The sequence below is a fragment of the Oryctolagus cuniculus genome, chromosome 13, assembly GCF_964237555.1.
Source record: "Oryctolagus cuniculus chromosome 13, mOryCun1.1, whole genome shotgun sequence".
Classification (NCBI taxonomy): domain Eukaryota; kingdom Metazoa; phylum Chordata; class Mammalia; order Lagomorpha; family Leporidae; genus Oryctolagus; species Oryctolagus cuniculus.
This window is the reverse complement of record NC_091444.1, coordinates 101546264-101566366: the sequence shown is the minus strand read 5'-3', so window position 1 is coordinate 101566366 and position 20103 is coordinate 101546264. Positions and strand designations below refer to the sequence as shown.

Sequence of the window (20103 nt, the reverse complement as noted above, 5' to 3'; positions counted from 1 at the left end):
CTGCTGACATGCTTCAGGGAGAACCTTGCGGGCCACACAGACCTTGAGTCTGGCTAAGAGCACTAGTTCCGGGGGGCAGGTGCCCACTCAATGCTGAGACGAGGGGGCACATCGTCTGCTTTCCATCCCCGCCACCAGGACTTTTGGTGACAAGCAGAGAGGGGGAGCCATCTCGATTAGGTGAGTGCAGGCAGCCACGGATCCTGCCCGTGTAGGGCATTCAACACCGTGTAGGGGATTTTATCGGAGGGGTAAATCCACTGTCCCTACGACTTTGAGCCTGGCCTGGAGGGTTGGCAGGGGATGGGGTGCCTACTTAAGCCTGTGAGGTGTTCCTCTCCCCTAAGTCTATCACGGGTGACCATACTCAAACTGCCAAGGCAGGACACCAACAGGCAGCAGACTCTGGGAATGCCTCAGCTGTCCCTGCACACAGAGCAGGCTTATGGGGCTATGCTGCCTGTGACTGTGGGAGCCCAGTGCATTACGGCAGTACGAATTCTGTGCATGATAGGGTGGGGGTGTACCCGAGTCACTGGGCAGTCACAGTAACTGGTTTCAGGGGTTCAGAGTTCCCTGAGTGCTTGGGGTGGGTCATTGTAGAGGGTTCTGTGCTGGTGCTGAGGACTATCCGGATCCTTTGTGTAGCTCATCTACCTGTGTGGGTGGGGGTGTAGCCCTGTGGGCTCGCCCCCGACACTGATCACCTTGGCAGAGAGGAACTGAGGCAGTTGCAATCACATGACATGATCATAGCCTCCCCACTGCTGACAATAGAGAAGATCTACCACACCCAACTCGGGTGTGACCCTGCACTCCCAAGCACTAACTGGAGCTCCCTGGCCTCACCCAGCACACACCTCTGAATATCCACTGAAAGAGCAGACACTCCACAAAGCCACAGAGAGATATTTAAAAGATAAAAGCCACTGGAGGAGAAAACCTACAAATGCCTAAAAATAAACAGAAATATGGTTCACATGAACCAGGAAGACAATATGACTCCCCCAAAGAGCACAACAATACTTTAATATTAGAATGTGAAGACAAAGAGATCGATGAAATGACTGAAAAGGAATTCAAAACAATGATCATAAAATTACTCAAAAACAATCAGAAGCAAATTCGTGAGTTAAAGAAATCCACACACAACATGAATGAAAAATTTTGCCTAGAGATGGAGATATTGAAGAGAAATCAATCTGAAATATTAGAAAGGAAGAATTCAGTTTGTCAAATAAAAAAATACAGTGGAAAACCTTAATAACATACTTGGTGAGGCAGAAGAAAGAATATCCAACATGGAAGACAAATCTTTGGAAATATCTCAGACCAAAACAAGCAAGCAAAAAAAAAAAAATTAGAAAGATTGAAGACAGTGTTAAAGATTTATGGAATCCTATCTAACAACCTAACACATGGGTCTTAGGAGTTCCTAAGTGTGGAAAGAGAATGTATTAGAAGGGCTATTTAGTGAAATGATAGCAGAAAACTTCCCTGATTTGGAGAAAGAAAGGGACATACAAGTACAAGAATCATGTAGAATTCCTCTAATAGACATGACCAGAAAAGATCTTAACCACAACACATTGTAGCCAGACTTTCAACAGTAAACCATAAGGTAAAGATTCTAAAGTGTGCATGAAAAGCCAGATTACTTTCAGAGGATCTCCAATTAGACTGACAGCTGATTTCTCATAAGAAACCCTACAGGTGGGGTCCAGTGCTGTGGCTTAGTAGGTTAATCCTCCACCTGCAGCGCCAGCATCCCATATGAACGCTGGTTCTAGTCCTGGCTGCTCCTCTTCCAATCCAGCTCTCTGCTGTGGCCTGGGAAAGCAGTAGAAAATGGCCTAAGTGCTTGGGCCCCTGCACCCACGTGGGAGACCGGAAGAAGCTCCTGGCTCCTGGCTTTGGATCGGTGCAACTCTGGCCATTGTGGCCATTTGGGGAGTGAACCAACAGAAGGAAGACCTTTCTCTCTCTCTCCCTGTCACTGTCTGTCTGTAACTCTACCTCTCAAATGAATAAATAAAATCTTAAAAAAAAAAAAAAAGAAAAGAAAAGAAACCCCACAGGCTAGGAGAGAATGGAGAGACATAGTCCAATTCTTAAAAGAAAAAAATTGGACCAGCACTGTGGCATAGTGGGTTAAGCCACCATCTGCAGCGTTGGTGTCCTATGTCACTGGTTAAAGTCCGGCTGCTCTAGTTCCAATCCAGCTCCTTGTTAATGCACCTGGGAAAGCAATGAAAGATGGCCTAAGTGCTTGGGCCCCTGCACCCATGTGGGAGACCTGGATGAAGATGCTGGCTTCTGAGTTTGGCCTGTTGCAGTTCCAGCTGTTGCAGCCATTTGGGGAGTGAACCAGCCATGGAAGATTTCTCCTTCTCCCTCTCCCTCTCCATCTCTCTCCTCTCTCTCTCTTTCTCTCTCTCTCTCTCTCTGGCTCTACCTCTCTCTGTAACCCTGTCTTTCAAATCAATAAAATAAATCTTAAAAAAAAAAAAAACCTTAAGCAAACTGGATGTAGCAGGAACATTCCTCAACAAAATGAAAGCAATGTAACAAAAACCACAGCCAGTATCATACTGAATGAAAAAAGTAGGAAGAATTTCCAGTGAGATGTGAAACCAGACAAGGATGCCCACTCACACCATTGTTATTCATACAGTTCTAGAAGTTTTAGACATTAGGCAAGAAATAAAAAATCAAAGGGATGCAAGTTGGAAAAGAGGAAGTCAAATTATCCTTACTTGCAGATGACATGACTCTATGTATAGGGAAACCAAAACACTCCACTACAAGACTATTGGAACTCATGAGTGTTTGGTAAAGCTGGAGAATTGTAGACACAGATAATACCATGGCTGAGAAAGATCCTATAAGATCAATACCAGTCACAATAGCTACAAAAAATTTTAAATACCGCAGAATAAACGTAACCAAGGATGTGAAAGATCTCTACAATGATAATTACAAAACATTAAACAAATAAACAGAGGAAGCCACAAAAAATGTCAAAATCTTCCATGTTCATGGATTGGAAAAATTAAAGTCATCAAAATATCCATACTACCCAAAGCAAGTTAAAGACTCAATGCAATCCCAATCGAAATACCAACAACGTTCTTCTCAGACCTACTAAAACAGTGCTAAGAATCACATGGAAACACAAGAGACCCCAAAAACTAAAGCAACCATAAGCAATAAAAACAAAGCTGAAGCATTAGAATACCAGATTTCAAGACATATACAAGTAGTTATGGTCAAAACAGCCTGGTACTGGCACAAAAATAGACGTGTAGACCAACGGAACAGAATAGACACTCCAGAAATTTTAATCCACACATCTGCAACCAACTATTCTTTGACAAAAGGGCTAAAACCAATCCCTGGAGAAAGGACAGGCTCTTCAACAAATGGTGCTGGGAAAGTTGTGCAGAAATGATCTCAGAGGCTGGAGGAGGCCTGAGGCCCGGTCAGGTGCGGGTATGGTCCAGCCCCTCAGAGAGTCTAGATACGGACACAGGGCCGGGGAAAGGGGAAGGGTGGGTGCAAGTGTGCCCTGCTCCCAGGACCCCAGGGAGAAGCAGTGTCACAGAGTCTTCTGAGTAAGGACGAATAGAGACCTGTTGGCCCCAGCACCCCAGTGCAGACACCACAGCGTCACAGCAGCGTTTGCAAAGCGTGTGCCTTTTGTCTTTGTCCCAGTCGATAATGATGGGAAGTGACAGAGTTTGGATCCTCGTCTCTTAAAGTGTTTGGCTCTGAATTTTTATGTGTGCATGAAGTCAGAGCCCCATGAAGAACAAGCTATCACTGTAGCATATTAGTTTTTAGTCCTCTTTCAGCGAGAGTCATGTTTTCTGCTAAAAATTAGAGGAGGCAGCAAAAGTTAAAACATGGCAGATGCATCTTAAAATTTTAATTAGTTGAAAATACAATTTTTAGAACTGAGTGAGTATTATTTTTGACCGTCTAACCAGTAAAATATGTTGTGGTGGTGTTTTTAGATTAGAAGTCTTCTCCCAATTATGTTGTGGGTTTTAAAGCATCCAGAGTTTAGTGTGTAAACACTGTAAAAACAGTGAAATTCTGAAGTGAGATGTACTTTCTTCTCCTTTTTTTTATATGAGTTTCTAAATAAAATGGTAGGCAAGTGTCTTTCCCATTTAAAAAAAAAAAAGAAGTAATGTTTTATTCCTTAAGGTACTATATTGAGACCAAAATAATGTGGAAAATCAAAAATGTGAGAGAGCCAGAATTTTTCTTGCCAACATAGAAGATTGATGCTCTGGCCATACCAAACCAGTGGACCAGAGGCTTAGGGCGTGGCCAGGCGGTGACAGTTTGTAGCAGATGCCTGTGGCTTTCTTTGGGCTCAGCAAGCACAGCAGTTTGTAATTAGAGCGACAGCACTGGAATGCATTCTCATGCCCTTCTTGCAAATGAAGGTGCTGAGGTCCTGAGGACTCAGGGTTGGGCCAGGGACACGCGGTTAATAGCAAAGGCTGGCTGGGGATCAGGGCCTCCAGGCCGTCAGTTCAGTGATCTTCATAAAAGACTCCGGAGGTTTCTTTCCACCACCATCATTTTATGCGCAGTGTCTGTAATTTATTGCATCGGGCCCAATTAGCAAATTGCAAGCTGTGTTTAATCTCCTAAAGCTGGGAGACGTCTGAGGTTTGGAATACTGACCACGGCAGAGAGCGCAGAAGGCAGGAGGCATCGCAGAGTCTTCTTGGCCTGTGCGGGAAGTGTCCCTGGGTTCTGATCATGGTTGCTAAGACCAGTTCCTCTATTTGTTATGTTCCAGGCCCTGGTTCTGCCTTCGGGAAGTTTCTTCTTTGCCCACTTCTCTCCAAGCTCACACTTGTCTGGGCATTAGGGAATATACCTTCTGTGGAGGTCACACGGACTTTGCATCCTACTTTCTGTCCATGCAATGTGGGGGACTTGAGCATTGTTTTAAGGGTCAAATAGCCAAAGGCTTATCAGCAATACTTGTAGGTTTGGGGCAATGCTATTCTCCCCAAAACCTAGTTGATTTTTGTCTCTTCTTGTAGGTGATTCTGTGTGATGGTAACAGAACGACTGCCTGTCCTGGGCTCGCTAAGGCAGTCTTGGTTTCTACCCCTTTTCTTGGTGTGTTAAGTCATAATGCCTTCTTCCACTCAACTATCCCAGTGTGGACCACTGTTTGGGCACTCTCGCTAATCACATCAGAAGAACATCATATCCGATTGGTTTCTTTGCTTCCTTACCTCTGTTCCCCCACTCTCAGTTTACTGGGGGCTCTCATAGGACCCTCTGAAATAGGGTTTGGTGGGAAGTTAACATACTTCATACAGCAAGGCACGTCAGCAGGGCCACTTTTGCTTAAAGCCTTTTTGCAGCCTTCTCTTGCCGTGCAAAACCCAGAGGCAGCCAGCTTTGCGCCCCCTAGACATCTCCAGATCTCTGGAGTCTCTCTTCCCTCTCCTCTCTGCTCTCAGACCTTACAGTGCCTGCCTGTTCACATTCTTTCTTACAAATCTTTGACAAATACCTCGTCATCCTAATATTCAATTTTCCGTGTCTTTTCCTAAGCACACGAGCTCGGTGGACACTTCATTTTATAGAACGGGAGAATGATGTGCAGTCAGCACATAGCCCTTAGGTGCTCAGTTCAATGAGGCCTGACAGTTGCCCGCACCCACATGACCCCTGTTGAAAGTAAGATACGGAACATTTGCACCGCCCCACACGGGTGCCCCTTTGCAGTTAATTCCTTACTCTGAGCCCCAGAGGCAGCCACTTTTTTGCCTCCATCACCAGGGATTAGTTTTGGCAAGCAGTATGTTTATTAAGTGTTTGGTGACTACATGACATAACTACCTTTCCATTCTTACTCAGTCTCTTGCCTCCTGCTGCTTGGCTGCTATGACCATATATTTTAGATTTTCTTTTCTTTTCTGTCTTCCTTTTTTTCTGGCTTAGCACTTCAGCCCTTGCCTTGAAGATACCAATTTTTGTGTTAGTTAAGGAAAGCTAACTGCTATATTGAGTGGACTACCAAATGTGTAACAGCTTGGCTCCCAATTACTGCGTGCGCGCCGCCAGTGAAGCCATGCATTAAGGCATTCCTAAACAGAAGTGACCATCCATGCTCTGAGCTTGGAGTCCGCCGGTACCCCGGGAGAGAGGATGGATACATCTCATTTCTCTTCGGAGAAACCCACCTGGCCTTGACAATCAGTTGCTTCCACCGAAGCACTTTCAGGGAGAACTGCTCACAAGGCCACATCTGGAACAAGACAGGAAGGCTCGGCAGAACAAGCTCTGACCGGGCAGCCACTTCCCGGGCCAGCTCCTCTGTGACATGGAGAACAGCTTTCGGACTGGTGAAAATCACAGCTTCGATGTGTTTTCATAACAAATACCAAATTGCATTCCTTTCTTATCTTCATGTTACATCTTTTTTTTTGTCTTTGTGTTATACATTCTTTTATGCTTTTTGGATACACATTTCAGTATTTGAAGCTTTCAAAATTGGTATTGTTATCTCTAGGGTAGAAATGTTCAAAACGAAAGCAGCTTATTTTCTCTAGATTATTCTGATGAAATTAAAATTAGATCTGGCCATGGACAGGTGGAATTTAAGTCTTTAAAGACGAAGGTATCAACAGTTCTGATCAGTATCAGGCCCCAGAGATTCTAGCTGGTTGAATAAGTCCTGGGGTGGTCAGAAGGCAAGAGATGAAAAAGTGTAGAAAAAGAAAGGAAGGAAAAGCTGTCATTGTTGGCAAATAATATAGCAGGCTGCGTGGAGAATTCCTCGACCTCTATGACCAAATTCTTTGAGAGCTCAGCAAGGTTTTCGGATATGAAATCACCATAGGAAACCCTGTTGCATTTTTTTTTTTAGACCAGCAGCAACAAAACAGAGAATGTTATTTATAAGAGCATTTTATTTGGAAATAATTAACATCTTGCATAGCCCTGCTCTGCGTATCAAGAGTGTGAAATTGGCGTGCTACAGTGATGTTAACTAAACTGCAGCCTGTGTTCCCGCTAGCCCAGTTTCTTCCCATCAGCCATTTGCTGTTTCAGGGTCTAGTCCAGGTTGCCTCTCTCCATTCCGTATCCACTGTGTTCCCTTGATTCCAGTCTGGGCTAGTTTCTTGAACTTCTCCTGTCTTTCAGGGACTTGACACTTTCGATGAGTAGCAGACAGGAGTTTTGTAAAACGGGTCTAATGTTTTCTCATGTTCTTTTTTCACACCCTGTCAGGGTAAAAAATTTCACCATGACTTACAAACAGTGATATTAACCTTGATCACTTGGTGAAAGTAGAGGCTGGTGGATTTCCCAGTAGCCCTCACCATTCATGGGAATAATTCCCAAGACCCCCAATAGGTGCCTGAAGCTGCAGGTAGCCCCAAACCCTGTGTACACACTGTTCAATTTGTAAATTAGGCACAGTAGGAGATTCACAACAACTAATAAAATAGAAGTCGTATAGCAATTCTCATGCACGGTACTGGAGGTTATGTGAATATTCAGTTCTCTCTCTCTCTCTCTCTAATATGTAATTCTCATTTTGGGGAAGACCTTGCTTCTTCACTCTGTGTGCTCTGCACGCTTCATCACACGCCCTGCGGCATTGCCACAGAGTCCCAGAGTTCATCTGCCCTTCCAAATGCCCTGGTGCCACCTTGTGCCTTTACGAGTGGAGGTTCTATTGGGCATCTTCCCAGAAGAGCCTGGTGTCATCACAGTTGAAGACTTGGCTCTCGGTGCTGTGCTTTCTCCTTAATCGCCTTCCCCAACTCTGCCAGAAGTGTGGCAGTAGCTTCTGCATCAGCAGACGGAGCCTGTCCAGTAATTTTTGTATTTTTCAGTCTGAGCCTACTCCTGAGTGTGTGTAACCATCCCGTACTTGCAGTAAGTGGATTAGTGTTGCTCCTCTCAGGGACCCCTGGCTCAGCCTTGGCGTAGAGTCAGTGCCTTCTGCTTCAACTCTGCTGTCAGTTGGAGTGTGTTTTCTGTTCATGTCTGCTGCTCCCAAACCCAATTCCTTTTTCATCTTAACTAAGCACACATTATGCTCCGTGACTGTAACTTCAGCAGTTCGAGGCGTGACAGCAAAACTAGTGTGAATGTCTCTTCCTTCCCCATGGTTTCACAGGTCGAAGATTCTCACTGCTGAGCTTAGCAGCCTCAGCCTACGTCACCTTTTCCTTGCTTATAGAGTTGAGCTCTTCCACCTTCTCACTGACAGGAAGCGCTTTCCAGCTTCTCTTCGGCATATCCAAGTTGCCAGCATTGCTCCTCTGTGTTTTATTTTGTTAGGAATTTATTAATATGTTAGATTCTCAGGTCACAGCAAATGCATAATTACTACAACACAATTCTCATGTGAATGTGATTTAATACAAACAGAGCAGATTCCATGCAGTTCAGAGAGACAATTCTGAGAATAGAATGATGCTCCCCTCCCTCCCTGCCTCCGTCCCTCCCTTCTTTCCTCTTTCCTATCTCCCTCCTTCCCTCCCTCCCTGCTCTTGCCTCTTGTGCTATGGACCATTGCAAAATAAATAGGGGTTGCCTGAAAAACATGGTGGAACCCCAGCATGTGCTGCATTGACCCTGGAGGCTGCCAAGTGACTACGGGGTAGGTTGTGTGGACAGTGTGGGTGCACTGGGAAGGAGGATAACTGACAGCCAAGATGGCTGGAGCCGGAGGGCGCAAGATTCCATCACTCACAATGGCTCACAGGTTAAAGCTTAGGACATTTTTATTTCTGGAATTTTCCATTTACTATGTTGAGACCACTGTTGGCCACAGGTAACTGAAACCTTGGAATGTGAAACCATGGACTACTGTATAGAAAATTAAATTTTTAAAAGATACAGTTTACATTGCAACATAATATAAATAACTTTTGAATAAATCCAACAAGTAATGTCTAAGATCCTTACCAAGAAAATTATAAACCTTTATTAAAAGACACTAAATACAAATTAAATGTAGAGAAACACCACCTTAATGGATTAGCAGACTTAAGACTGCAAAGACGTTAAGTCTCTCAATGCACATAAAATCATTTCACTTCCCTAATGGACTTTGGTGGTTTTATCATTTGTTATTTTATTACTTTATAATACTTGACATTATAATTCTGAACTTAAATGGAAGGACAATCCAAAAATTACAAATACACTTCTGAAGAATAAAGTGTTTTTCTGTCCTGTATAAAAGAAATGCTTTTCCTGTCTTTATATCATGACTTAATATAACACTATACCAATGAAGCAGTGCAGGGGATAAGGGCATGCAAATTGGCCCATCTAAAGAGCAGAGAATTCAGAAACACCCATCTAACTGTACAAAGACATTTATATTTGACAAAGTCGGTATTACAGACCAGTCAGGGCAAAAGTAGATAATATTTTCAGTATGTGGTGCTGGGTCAATAGACTATGGCGGAGAATGAAATTGGATCCGTACCTCTCATCATAAGCAAAATGTTGTAAATTAATAATTATAATTAAATTTAATTGTAAAACTAAAAATTCTAAATTTAGCAGCAGAACTCAGGAAATAAGTGGGGAAAGAAACTGTCAAAGAGATTAAAATACAATTGGACAGAGTATAAAAGAAGGATTATACAGAAGAAATCGTGAGGTCAGAGAGACCAGCCACGAGAGAAGTGAGCAAGTCCAGTGATGCATTTAGAGGAGGGATGAAGCCCTTTAGTTCAAAGTTTCAATGTTAACAGTGCAGCAGAAACTGCCCCATTATCACCATTTCTCATTTGCTGAGTCGCACACCAGAAATCACACAGTGATCTATAAGTGAAATTACTTTAATACTGTCTGCTGACAACTCAATTAGTCCATCATCTGTAGAAAGCAGAGGACTAGAAATCACTTGTTCTTCAAAGGAATTTGCTATCACTTTCTAATTTGGGGGGAGTTTATCAAAGAGGTTTAACAGATTGATCAAATGACTGTCATACTTGTTACCTCTTTTACTAAGGGGTAGGTACCCTGTTTGATACAACATCCTTACAGTTGTTAGAAATATTATTCATTTTAATATACATTCTTAACATTTGTTTTAAATATATTTTTATCCAAACCTTGCATCTGTAAATACGAATCACTTAATTCAGGGAAAATGGGGGGCCATTTAATCTAATCGACAAAGGTAGTCTTCATTTTTATACTAGTCTTCTAATTGGACTCAGAGAGATGTGTTAACGTGTGCCTCCAGGAGAACTCACAAGGCTGAACCCTAGTTCTAATGCAGATGACTAGATAAGGCGCTGAGTCCTGCCATGCACTCCTGGATAGGACCGACACTGTAGCCCTCCATGGGTCTTTTTTGTGCTCTCCAAACTGTCCTGGAGAGATGCTTCTTAAGAAGTGGTAATAAAGATCTTGACGAGGTAAGGCCCTTACCTAAGGTCCACCTGCTTGTTCTACATTATATCCAATGTATAATAATGTGTGTCCAAGGCTCCATTTCTTAGTAAAATATGTATGAGACAGGACCAAAAAAAAAAAAAAAATAGGACCTTCCTGTTGTCTTTGGTCTCCTTCTTGGGTTCTGTATCCCAGGAGGCACGCATGATTTTGTGAAGTGGGAAATGGGAGGTTGTGAGGTGGGGACCAGGGCTGGCCTGGTGCCTTAGCCGCAGGCACAAGGTTAGGAAGATCAGTATTACAAAGAGTGAAAGTTGAGGACCTGGAAATGGATTGTCTTAAGGGTGTCTGTGCCCACACATCTCTTGGGAAGACTTCTCACAACCTGAAGTACACCTCAGGTTAAAGACCATTGAGGCTGCAGATAGGCAGAGTAGAGCCATCATATGTATAATTGTAGACCCAAATTAAGGAAATAAAGGACAACTTGAGTCTATTTTGAAAGGGCACCCTGTGTTCCCAGGCCTAGTAAAGTTGGTAGACCTCAGAGATAAGGAACATTCTTTCAGAGAGACGAGCAAATAGGTGAGAAATTTATAAAGAAGAAAATTATGTTGACCTCAAATTTCATTCGTTGCAAGAAATGGAGCATACTTAAAAGATTAACTCATGGATTTTCACCTCTGTCCAGTCTTTGGAGTGTAAGTAAACAGTTTTGAACTTTAAAGAATTGAAAAATATTCCTTTGAGCCTTGTGTGTGTGAGAGAGAGAGAGAATAGAAGATGGATTTTTTTAAAAATCTGGCTTTGTAAGGTTAAGACTTACTTGAAGTTGTGAACACCTAATCTGACAAGGCATTGGCTTTCTTTGTCCCACTGACAAAAGCTTTTTGTCATCTCTAGTGGACCCTGACAGGATAGACCACCTATGTGAGAATTGGCCAGCAGGCTCTCCAAAAAGTCAGAAAGAATTATGGATTTCAGCAATCTCATTGAAGAAAAGGATCTGAAACAAGAAGCTTGAGACAATCAACCACCTAAATACCCTTGTTTGCATACAAGTTCAAAGATGAAGTTCTAAGATTTCAAGCACCAGTCTCCCCGAGGGTTAGTTCACCAGGAAGGAAGGAGGATCTTGGACTTTCCTTGGTACCATGAGTGCTGTTACCAAAAACCTTCCCAGGAGACATTAACTTTGCTTGTTTCTAAGTCAACCAAATCAAACAGAACTAGATAGTTTGTGGGTTGCAGTAGAATACAGGAGAGTATTCCTTTTTGAGACGTCAACTGAAGAAGCGTACAGAATGAGTCTCCCTTATCAAAAAAATAAAATCCATAATATCAGATTTTAAGGATTTGGAAATATTTACATATACATAATGAGGCATTCTGGGGATAGGACTCAAGCCTACATTTTTATATATATATATATATATATATTTATATAAATATTATATTTATATTTCCTATGCACCTTTTAAAAATAGCCTAAAGGTGATTTTCTACAGTATTTTTGGTCTACCTACGTGTTGACTTTGGCCTGTTGTCACATGTCAGGTATGGCATTTTCCACTTGTGGCATGTCACTACTCAAAATGATTTGGATTTTGGAGTTTATCAAATTTTTGGATTAGGGGTGCTCAACCTGTACTATGTTGTTTTTTCCAGATGTAAAGAGGTTCGACATCTAAACTGAGTTTTCCGCTGGCTAAGCCCTGCTATTTCTATTCTTGACCTCTGTGGTTGGTGGCAGCAGATGAGAGAAGTGACGTGTGTGATAAGTTTATCTGCACAAGAACCACAGCGTTCTTGGGTACTTGCAGCCAGGGCACTGAGATCCAGGCCGTGCGTGAGGTTCCTCGGTTGGATTGCCCTGGGAATCCCAACTCACACTCACATCATTCTCACATTGATGAGGCTCGGGAAATCAAGGCAGTGCTGTTGCATTCCTGACTAGAGATGAGGAGGATGAAGATGGCCCTGATGAGAAGTGGTGTAAGATGATTGAAGTGGACCTGAAAGGGAATGGATTGTAAAATAAGGAATTGTCTACATCCCAAAAGAGACAGAAATCACAGAAATGAAAAAATAAGGAGAGATTTTAAGTTTACGAGAAACCAGTGTTTACTGTTGAAAGGAGGTGGAGTTAGCAATGGCCCCCAGTGTAGAAATCCACCATGAAGGGTACTGAGGAATAGGAACGTGGGGGTGAACACCTTGATCAAGCAGAAGAAAGGCTTGGAAAGAGGAAAATTCAGCTAAGAAGCGTATAGGAAGACGGTTAAGGCAAAGCATACAAATAAAAGTCTTTAAGGAGGAGAAGCCAACAGTGAAGCCAACAGTGGCAAGCAGATACCAAAGCTGGAGAGGCTGGTTTTTGGGATCAGAGTGATGGTGTGAAATTTGCCATACCCTCAGGAAGACAGGAGTCTGAAGAGTCAGATAGTGATGATAAGAAAATAAAGTTAGTGGTGCCTGGAGGAATCAGAGCATGAAGAGCGGGAAGGAACAACGTGGTAGTGGGAAATGGGAGACTCTGACGTCATACGTTGCAGCAGAAGGAAGGCAGAGTGGAGAGCCTTTGAGTCTTTGGAAACAGGCCTGCCTTTAGCACAAGTCGAAGGGCCTGTATTACTTCTGCTGAGAAGTCAGAATTCAATGCTTCCTGCCCTTCTCTTCCTGGAAACCTGTGGTCGTGACTCTGTGGACAAGAAGTGAGAAAAGAGTTGACTTTGGAGCAGTTGAGGTAACCTAAGCCCCTTGCCTGAGAACCAGTGCATTGCAGGCCCAAGTGATTATGTCTGACGCCCTTCTTGCCGTATCCTACAGCATACTTCCTGATCTCATTTCCAGCACATGCGCTTAGGTGTTTACGCTTTCCTTTATTTTACTGCCAAGTTGTAGAGTCCTTGTCCTGTTTTTAGAAATTCTTGTCTTATCGTACAGACTATATTATGTGCTATTAAGTAAAATTACTCACAGTTTTGATATGTTTAATATTTCCAAAGAGAGAAACTGTGATGGAGCAGCCCTAAGAAATAAATGTTTCAGAATTGGATCTTATCAGTAATAAACGTGAACCCTCTCAGGACATTTAGGAATAAGTTTCACAAAAGACACGCCAAATCTCCACAGTAAAAATAACAGAATGATATTGAGACTGTCACAGAAGACCTAAATAAGTGAAGAGAGATGTCGTGTTCATGGATGGGGAGCCTCGGTCAGATGGCATTGCTCCTCAAAGTTATCTGTAGTTTCAACATCATCCCTTGAGGCTGGCTTTTTGTTTTCGTTTCCGTTTTGTTTATATTCCGTAAAACTGGCAAACCAACATTAAAAGCTATGTGGAAATGTACAATGCTGAGAATATCCTGCACAACCTTAGAAGCAAAGCTGGGATCCACTTTGGATCGTAAGTACTCAGTTACAGTCACCAAGAGAATGTGGTGCTGCCATTAAGGTTCAACAAATAGATCAGTGCTGCACAGACTCAGATGGACCCTTGCTTACCTGGCCCTGTGGTTTCTGACAAAGATCCTGAGAAACCGGAGGAGAAAGGAGTTTTTCCATAACTGGCGTTGGAACAACTGCATATCCATATGGAAAAAAGATATCCAAGTTCCTGTCTTGTACCATGCACAGAAATCAGTTTGAGATATGGATCGTGTGACTCAATGTAAAAGCTTAAACCATACGGATTTTAGAACTAGACCACATCAAAGAATATTTTTATGACTTGGGAAGAGACAGAGATTTTTTTAAGATGTAGAAAGCAATCACCATAAGAGAAAAAAAGTGTATAAATGAGACTTTATCAAAATAAAAAAGTGTATTTATCAAAAGAAACTACTAAGAAGCCAAAAAAACAATCCACAGACTGGGAAAAAATATTTATAAAACATACATTTATCTAAGGACTATATAGGTTAAAAAAATTGTCCAACTTTATGAGAAAAGGATGATCAATCAGAAACAAGAAAGGGAAGGAAGGGCCCATAATTTGAAACGATGCCTTAGAACACAAACACTCCAGGAGAGAAGACACATACATGACCCGTGAGCATGTGCTCAGCATTGTTCATTACCCAGGGAATGCGAGTTAAAATACAAGGCGATGCCCCAGTGTGGCTGAAACGGAGCAGGTTGTTAGATGACGAGGATCTTGAGCAAATGGAATTCTTAGACAGTGAGTGGAGCAGTTAAATGGTTCAATCACTTTAGGAAGAGTCTGGAAGTTTCTTGCAATGTCCAACATGCACTTAACCCCAAACCCCATGCCTCAGTGGCTCTCCTAGTACTTACCCAAGGAAAAGGGAAATGTGAGTTCACAGAAGGATGTTTATGAGAAGTGCCTACTATGTGTAGGTATTTTTCATAAAACCCTAAACAACTCAGGTATCATCGACAAGAGAAGATACAAAAATTGTGCTTGGAGTATATTCAACAGTCCAATCATAGGGGACTCCTGTGAGCATACTGTTCAGTGATAAAACCAAGTTACGCAAGAATGCTTCCACTATGACCCCAACCAATACAATTCCAGCCCAAATCTTGCAAAAAGCAAACAGTATGTCGATTAGGGCTACCCATGGTAACACCATCCAAGAGAAAAATGCAGGATAGGTGGGAAGAGGCCTGGGGGAAATGATTGCAATTAGGATGGGAAAGGCCCTCAAAGGGGACTTGAAAGTTACCAATGATGTTCCGTTCCCTCCACTGGCTGCTGGGAAAATTGAGTTCATTTTATTCTTTTTCTTTATAACTTACACATATGTTGAAAGTGTTGTCTGGTACCTATTAAATATTTAATAAGGATTTCTTGACAAAAAATGCACATTTTAAAATTAAATAGTCTTTAAAAACATTTCATCAGCAGTAACGTAATCTGCAAAACAGGCGAAGTACACTTTCAGATATTGCTAATTCAGACTTTCATTCCAGTGTTTATGAAAGGCCTGGAGACAGCCTGGTGTGAATTTTTTTAAAAAAAAATTATTTATCTATTTTAAAGTCAGAGTTACATAGAGAGAGAAGGAGAGGCAGAGAGAGGGGGGGAGAGGTGTCTTCCATCTGCTGGTTCACTCCCCAGATGGCCAGAGCTGCACCGATCCGAAGTCAGGAGCCAGGAGCTTCTTCTGGGTCTCCCATGCAGGTGCAGGGGCCCAAGGACTTGGGACATCTTCTACTGCTTCCCCAGGCCATAGTAGAGAGCAAGATTGGAAGTGGGGCAGCTGGGTCTTGAACTGGTGCCCATATGGGATGCTGGCATTGCAGGCCGCGGCTTTACCCTCTGTGCCACAGCCTCAGCCCTGCCTGGTAGGAATATGACAGTGATGAAAACCATATTTGGAGGTTGCAGTTTCAGCAGCTGTCTCTTAAAAATGAATTTAAGAAAAGTGATTACAGCTTATATAGATACGAGATACGTCTTCTGAGGCTGTCACTCAGGTGTGCCATCATTACCTCGGAAGGGAAAGGAAAGTACAGATGTGAAAGGTAAATGAACCCATCAGAAAAGACACAAGTGATTTTTTTGGCCCCTGGGTGAATCCCCTTCAGCAGAATTAAGAGGGAGGGCCTGGCTTCCACCTCCCTCCCCTCGTGCTGGTCCAGCTGACTCTGGGCAGGATGTGCTTTCATGAACTGAACTGATTATTGATTCATCATCAAATTACCTTGCAGCCAGCTCATGGAGAATGTCTCCTGTATTTTATTTTCTTCAAAAAAGAAAAAAAAAAAAAGCTAACAGTCCTCAGGATGCTGTGGTTAACACCTAGGTCTTTTTTCCTTCTGTTGAATCCTAAACATTTTCAAGGTTATTTATAGATTTTTCATCTCAACTTACCCTGCAAAATCTGTGAATATTTCTCATTAAATCAACTTGCCAGCAAATGAAGGCTGAACTCCGTGCCTGCGATGTGATCCTAAATTTGTAGCTTAAAATTAAAAAGGCTTACCCCAATCCCTTACTCTTTTGTAAGAGTTCAAGCATTCCTTCGGATGCCAAATAATAAATTCATCGTGCTCTGTATCCAGCAGGATGACAGTCTGGTGGCTTATATGAAGTGCTTAAATATACACAATTTCAATTCCAAAGCCTTATTGCTTCATTCATCACAGGACGTGCCAGAGGCCTGCAATGTTTTGTAAGAAAAGCTACTTGACTTGCAAGCATTCCCGTAGGAATGACCGTGAATACTATGCCAATTTAATCCTAAGTATTGAAGTCAGGGTTCCAAATGACATTTAATCGTATGATTTATTTTCTATCTTAAGCTTTGTAGGGGACAAAATAAGATCCAATCCTCTCGTATCGCTTTTTATTTTTAAAGAGGCTGAACGATGATAAAAATCTAAGCTTAAGAACTGTCAAATGATTTATGATATTTCATTTATTTTTCAAAGGATTGGGGTGTCACCAGTAAGCCTATTAGAATTGTAGGTTTAGAGTTCCTTGATTTTTTTTTTTTTTTTTTTTTTTTTTTTTTTTTTTTTTTTTTTTGACAGGCAGAGTGGACAGTGAGAGAGAGACAGAGAGAGAAAGGTCTTCCTTTGCCGCTGGTTCACCCTCCGATGGCCGCCGCTGCAGCCGGCGCACCGCGCTGATCCTGGCAGGAGCCAGGAGCCAGGTGCTTTTCCTGGTCTCCCATGGGGTGCAGGGCCCAAGCACCTGGGCCATCCTCCACTGCACTCCCTGGCCATAGCAGAGAGCTGGCCTGGAAGAGGGGCAACCGGGACAGAATCCGGCGCCCCAACCGGGACTAGAACCCGGTGTGCCGGCGCCGCAAGGTGGAGGATTAGCCTATTGAGCCACGGCGCCGGCTCTAGAGTTCCTTGATTTTAAAAAAGACCAGCTGCATAAACAAGTGTGTGAGCTTTGTAATTTAATTCTGTGTGATTTTTTTTTAATACTTCAAAGTACCAAATGCGGTTTTTCTTAGGTCATAAATAGTTGTTTATGTCATCATGATCTCAAATGTTCAAGTACATTTCAAGATCTACTTTTAAAATTTTAATACTTTTTTTTCCTGTGGTCATTACAACCTCAAGGCATTCCTCGTTCATCTAGATTGGCTGATACAAACAGGAGTAGATGTGGAAAAATTGGGCAAAGAGCACTTTAACCTCCTTTGTAAAAATTAGAATCCTGTGTTCTAGAATTGGGTCATCTCATACCTTTTTTTAGAGCTATTTTTAAATTATACCTTTAAGTTTGGGATAAGTGTAAATTTACATGTAGGTGTAGGAAAAATATGAAGGAGCTTCAAAAAATTAATGGAAAATGCTTATTCTGAAACAACTATGCATGGATTTCAGTTTTGTTTTTTTTTTTTAATCATTTTCATTTTATTTGAAAGGAAGAAAGATGGAGCAAGATGTTCCATCCACTGATTCACTCCCCAAGTGCCCACAACAGCCAGGGCTGGGCCAGGCTGAAGGCAGGAGCCCAGAACTCCATGCCAGGTCTCCCACAGTGCAGCCACGTACTTGAGCCATCACCTGCTGCCTCCCCGAGTGAGCATTAGCAGGCAGCCGGATTGGAAGTGGAATGGCTGGGACTCAAACCAGTCACTCCAATCAGGTGTCCCAGTGTCCCAACCAGCAGCTTAACCCCTTTGCCAACTACCTGCCCCAGGATTTCAAATTTTTTTGAAGCATAAACAGTTTACCTTTTGATCCCATTTTTCCACAAACCTTTTTGAAGAACCTGTTTACATCCCATGTACCCCTCACCCCAACACTAACTTCCAGGTTATCAATGTTGATATAATCCAGGTCCTACATAGATTCCCCTGTTTTTCTGGAACTCATTTATGTGTGTGTGTGTATTTTTTTTCTTTGCAATTAGTTGTATCACGTGTGCAGCTTCTTGAATCTACCCAGTCCAAACGTGCCTTTCCGTCCTAGAGAGAGACATGGCTGCCTGCAGCTGCTCCAGCCTTCTGTGGCCAAGGACAGCCAGAGAAGCAGCAGCAGCAGCAAGCCGGGGCTTCAGGTTCACAGCTGCTGAGAGAAAGAAAGGTAATGAGAAGTGGACACTGAGCGACAGCTGTCTCGCTGCTACGGTGTCCAACAAGATGAGGACAGAGCAGCCTCTGTGGGCGACGTTGGTGGGGAGGTTGTGCAGCTCGAGACCCTGCCCGGGGAGAGAGTGGCTGGCGAGGAAACTGGAGAACATCGAGGCAGCTCTATAGAGAGGTTGTCTGGCATAGGGGGCATCTGGATAGGCCCCCGGACCAGCACTGCAGGGAGGCGCAGGGCCAGGTGCTTCTGTTTCTGTGGTGTGAGTGACAGGCTTGGGTGCACCTCAAAGCCAGTGCAAACGAACTGTTTAAAAAGAGATGCTGAATATGTAAGTGAATGAGGGGATGCTGTTCTCCCATTGTTAGGAAAACCGGAGAGAATGGGACCAAGACACCGGGTGAGGGCCTGGCCTTGGGGAAGAGGACAGGCGCCCCTCTCCTGGATGAGGTCAACAGTGGCAGGAACCAGAGCTGCTCAGGGAGGCTGTATGTGATGTTGGGAGGGAGAGCGGCTCCCTCGGGTAATTTCTGTCTTCTACAGAAAGTGGGGGTGAAGCAGTGGGTGAGCGGAAGTGAAGAGAGGTGTGTTACAGAGGTTTGAGAAGTTACAGGGACAAGGTTGGGTGCTGGTCATGGTGGAGGCTGGCTCTTGTGTTCCCAGAACTCTGGGCAGTGAGTTTCTTAACCCTTTAGGAGAAGTTGCAGGGTTGGAAGAGATAAGGACTTGTAGGATAGAGAGAGGTGTAACATGTTACATTATGGAAATTCTGAACTCGTTTTTTAAATGCAAACGTGTAGGGGCTGGCGTTGTGGCATAGTAGGTAAAGCCACTGCTTGCGATGCCAGCATCCCATCTTGGTGCTGCCCCACTTCTGATCCACCTCCCTGCTAATAGCCTGGGAAAGCAGTAGAGGATGGCCCAAGTATTTGGACCCCCTGCGCCCATGTGGGAGAACCAGAAGCTCTTTACTCCTGGGTTTGGTCTGGCCCAGCTCTTGCCATTGGAGCCATTTGGGGAATGAACCCACAGATGGAAGATCTCTCTCTGGGTCTCTCTCTCTCACTCACTCTGCCTTTCAAATAAATAAATGACTCTAAAAAAAAAAAAAACAACAACAACAACAAAAACCCTGTGGTGATTTAAATGCTTTTATTGGAAGAGACTTCTGGTACTTAACAGGTTATCTTACATATATATCTGTCTTTGAATACATTTTTTTCCACCATCATGAATCCTTAGCTTTTGACTCCCCAAAAGCTTAAAGTATGGGGCCCCCGTCTTAACTTAGCAGGCTGCTCGGGGTGACCCCATATATATTCACGAAAGAACTGGAGAGAAAATACTAGGTGTTGTGACTCCACTGGTACTTTTTATTTTGTCAGGAGATATTTTATTAGAAATATGTAGATAGTCTCATTTGAAATAACAGTGACCTCTACCTTCTTTTTAACCTAAGAGAATGACTTTTCCTTACCAAATTAAAATGTTTATTTCATGTATCTGAGAGTGTGAATCATAATTGAAGCATTTTACATACATGTATAGATTTCTTTTTTTAATAATGAAACTTTTTTATTTGCTTAAGCCACATTACCGTAAGATTTTGATACTTTTAGTAGTGATTATTCTGGATGGTTTCTATTCTAGAATGCATGAAATTAT

At 42.9% G+C, this 20103-nt stretch overlaps 1 protein-coding gene across 45 annotated transcripts in view; it reads left to right on the top strand.

Annotated features, from left to right (window-relative positions):
* ZNF438 (zinc finger protein 438) overlaps window positions 1-20103 on the top strand; it is a 154904-nt gene that overhangs the window by 87719 nt on the left and 47082 nt on the right. For 2 of the 45 annotated variants that reach the window (XM_070056065.1, XM_070056066.1), the window contains one exon: window positions 18325-18438. The exons of 42 other annotated variants lie outside the window; for them this stretch is intronic. The gene's annotated coding sequence lies outside the window, so the exon portion shown is untranslated. Of the gene's footprint in view, window positions 1-18265; window positions 18439-20103 lie in introns of all 45 variants that reach the window. One more of the 45 variants, XM_051821642.2, reaches the window with a different exon arrangement.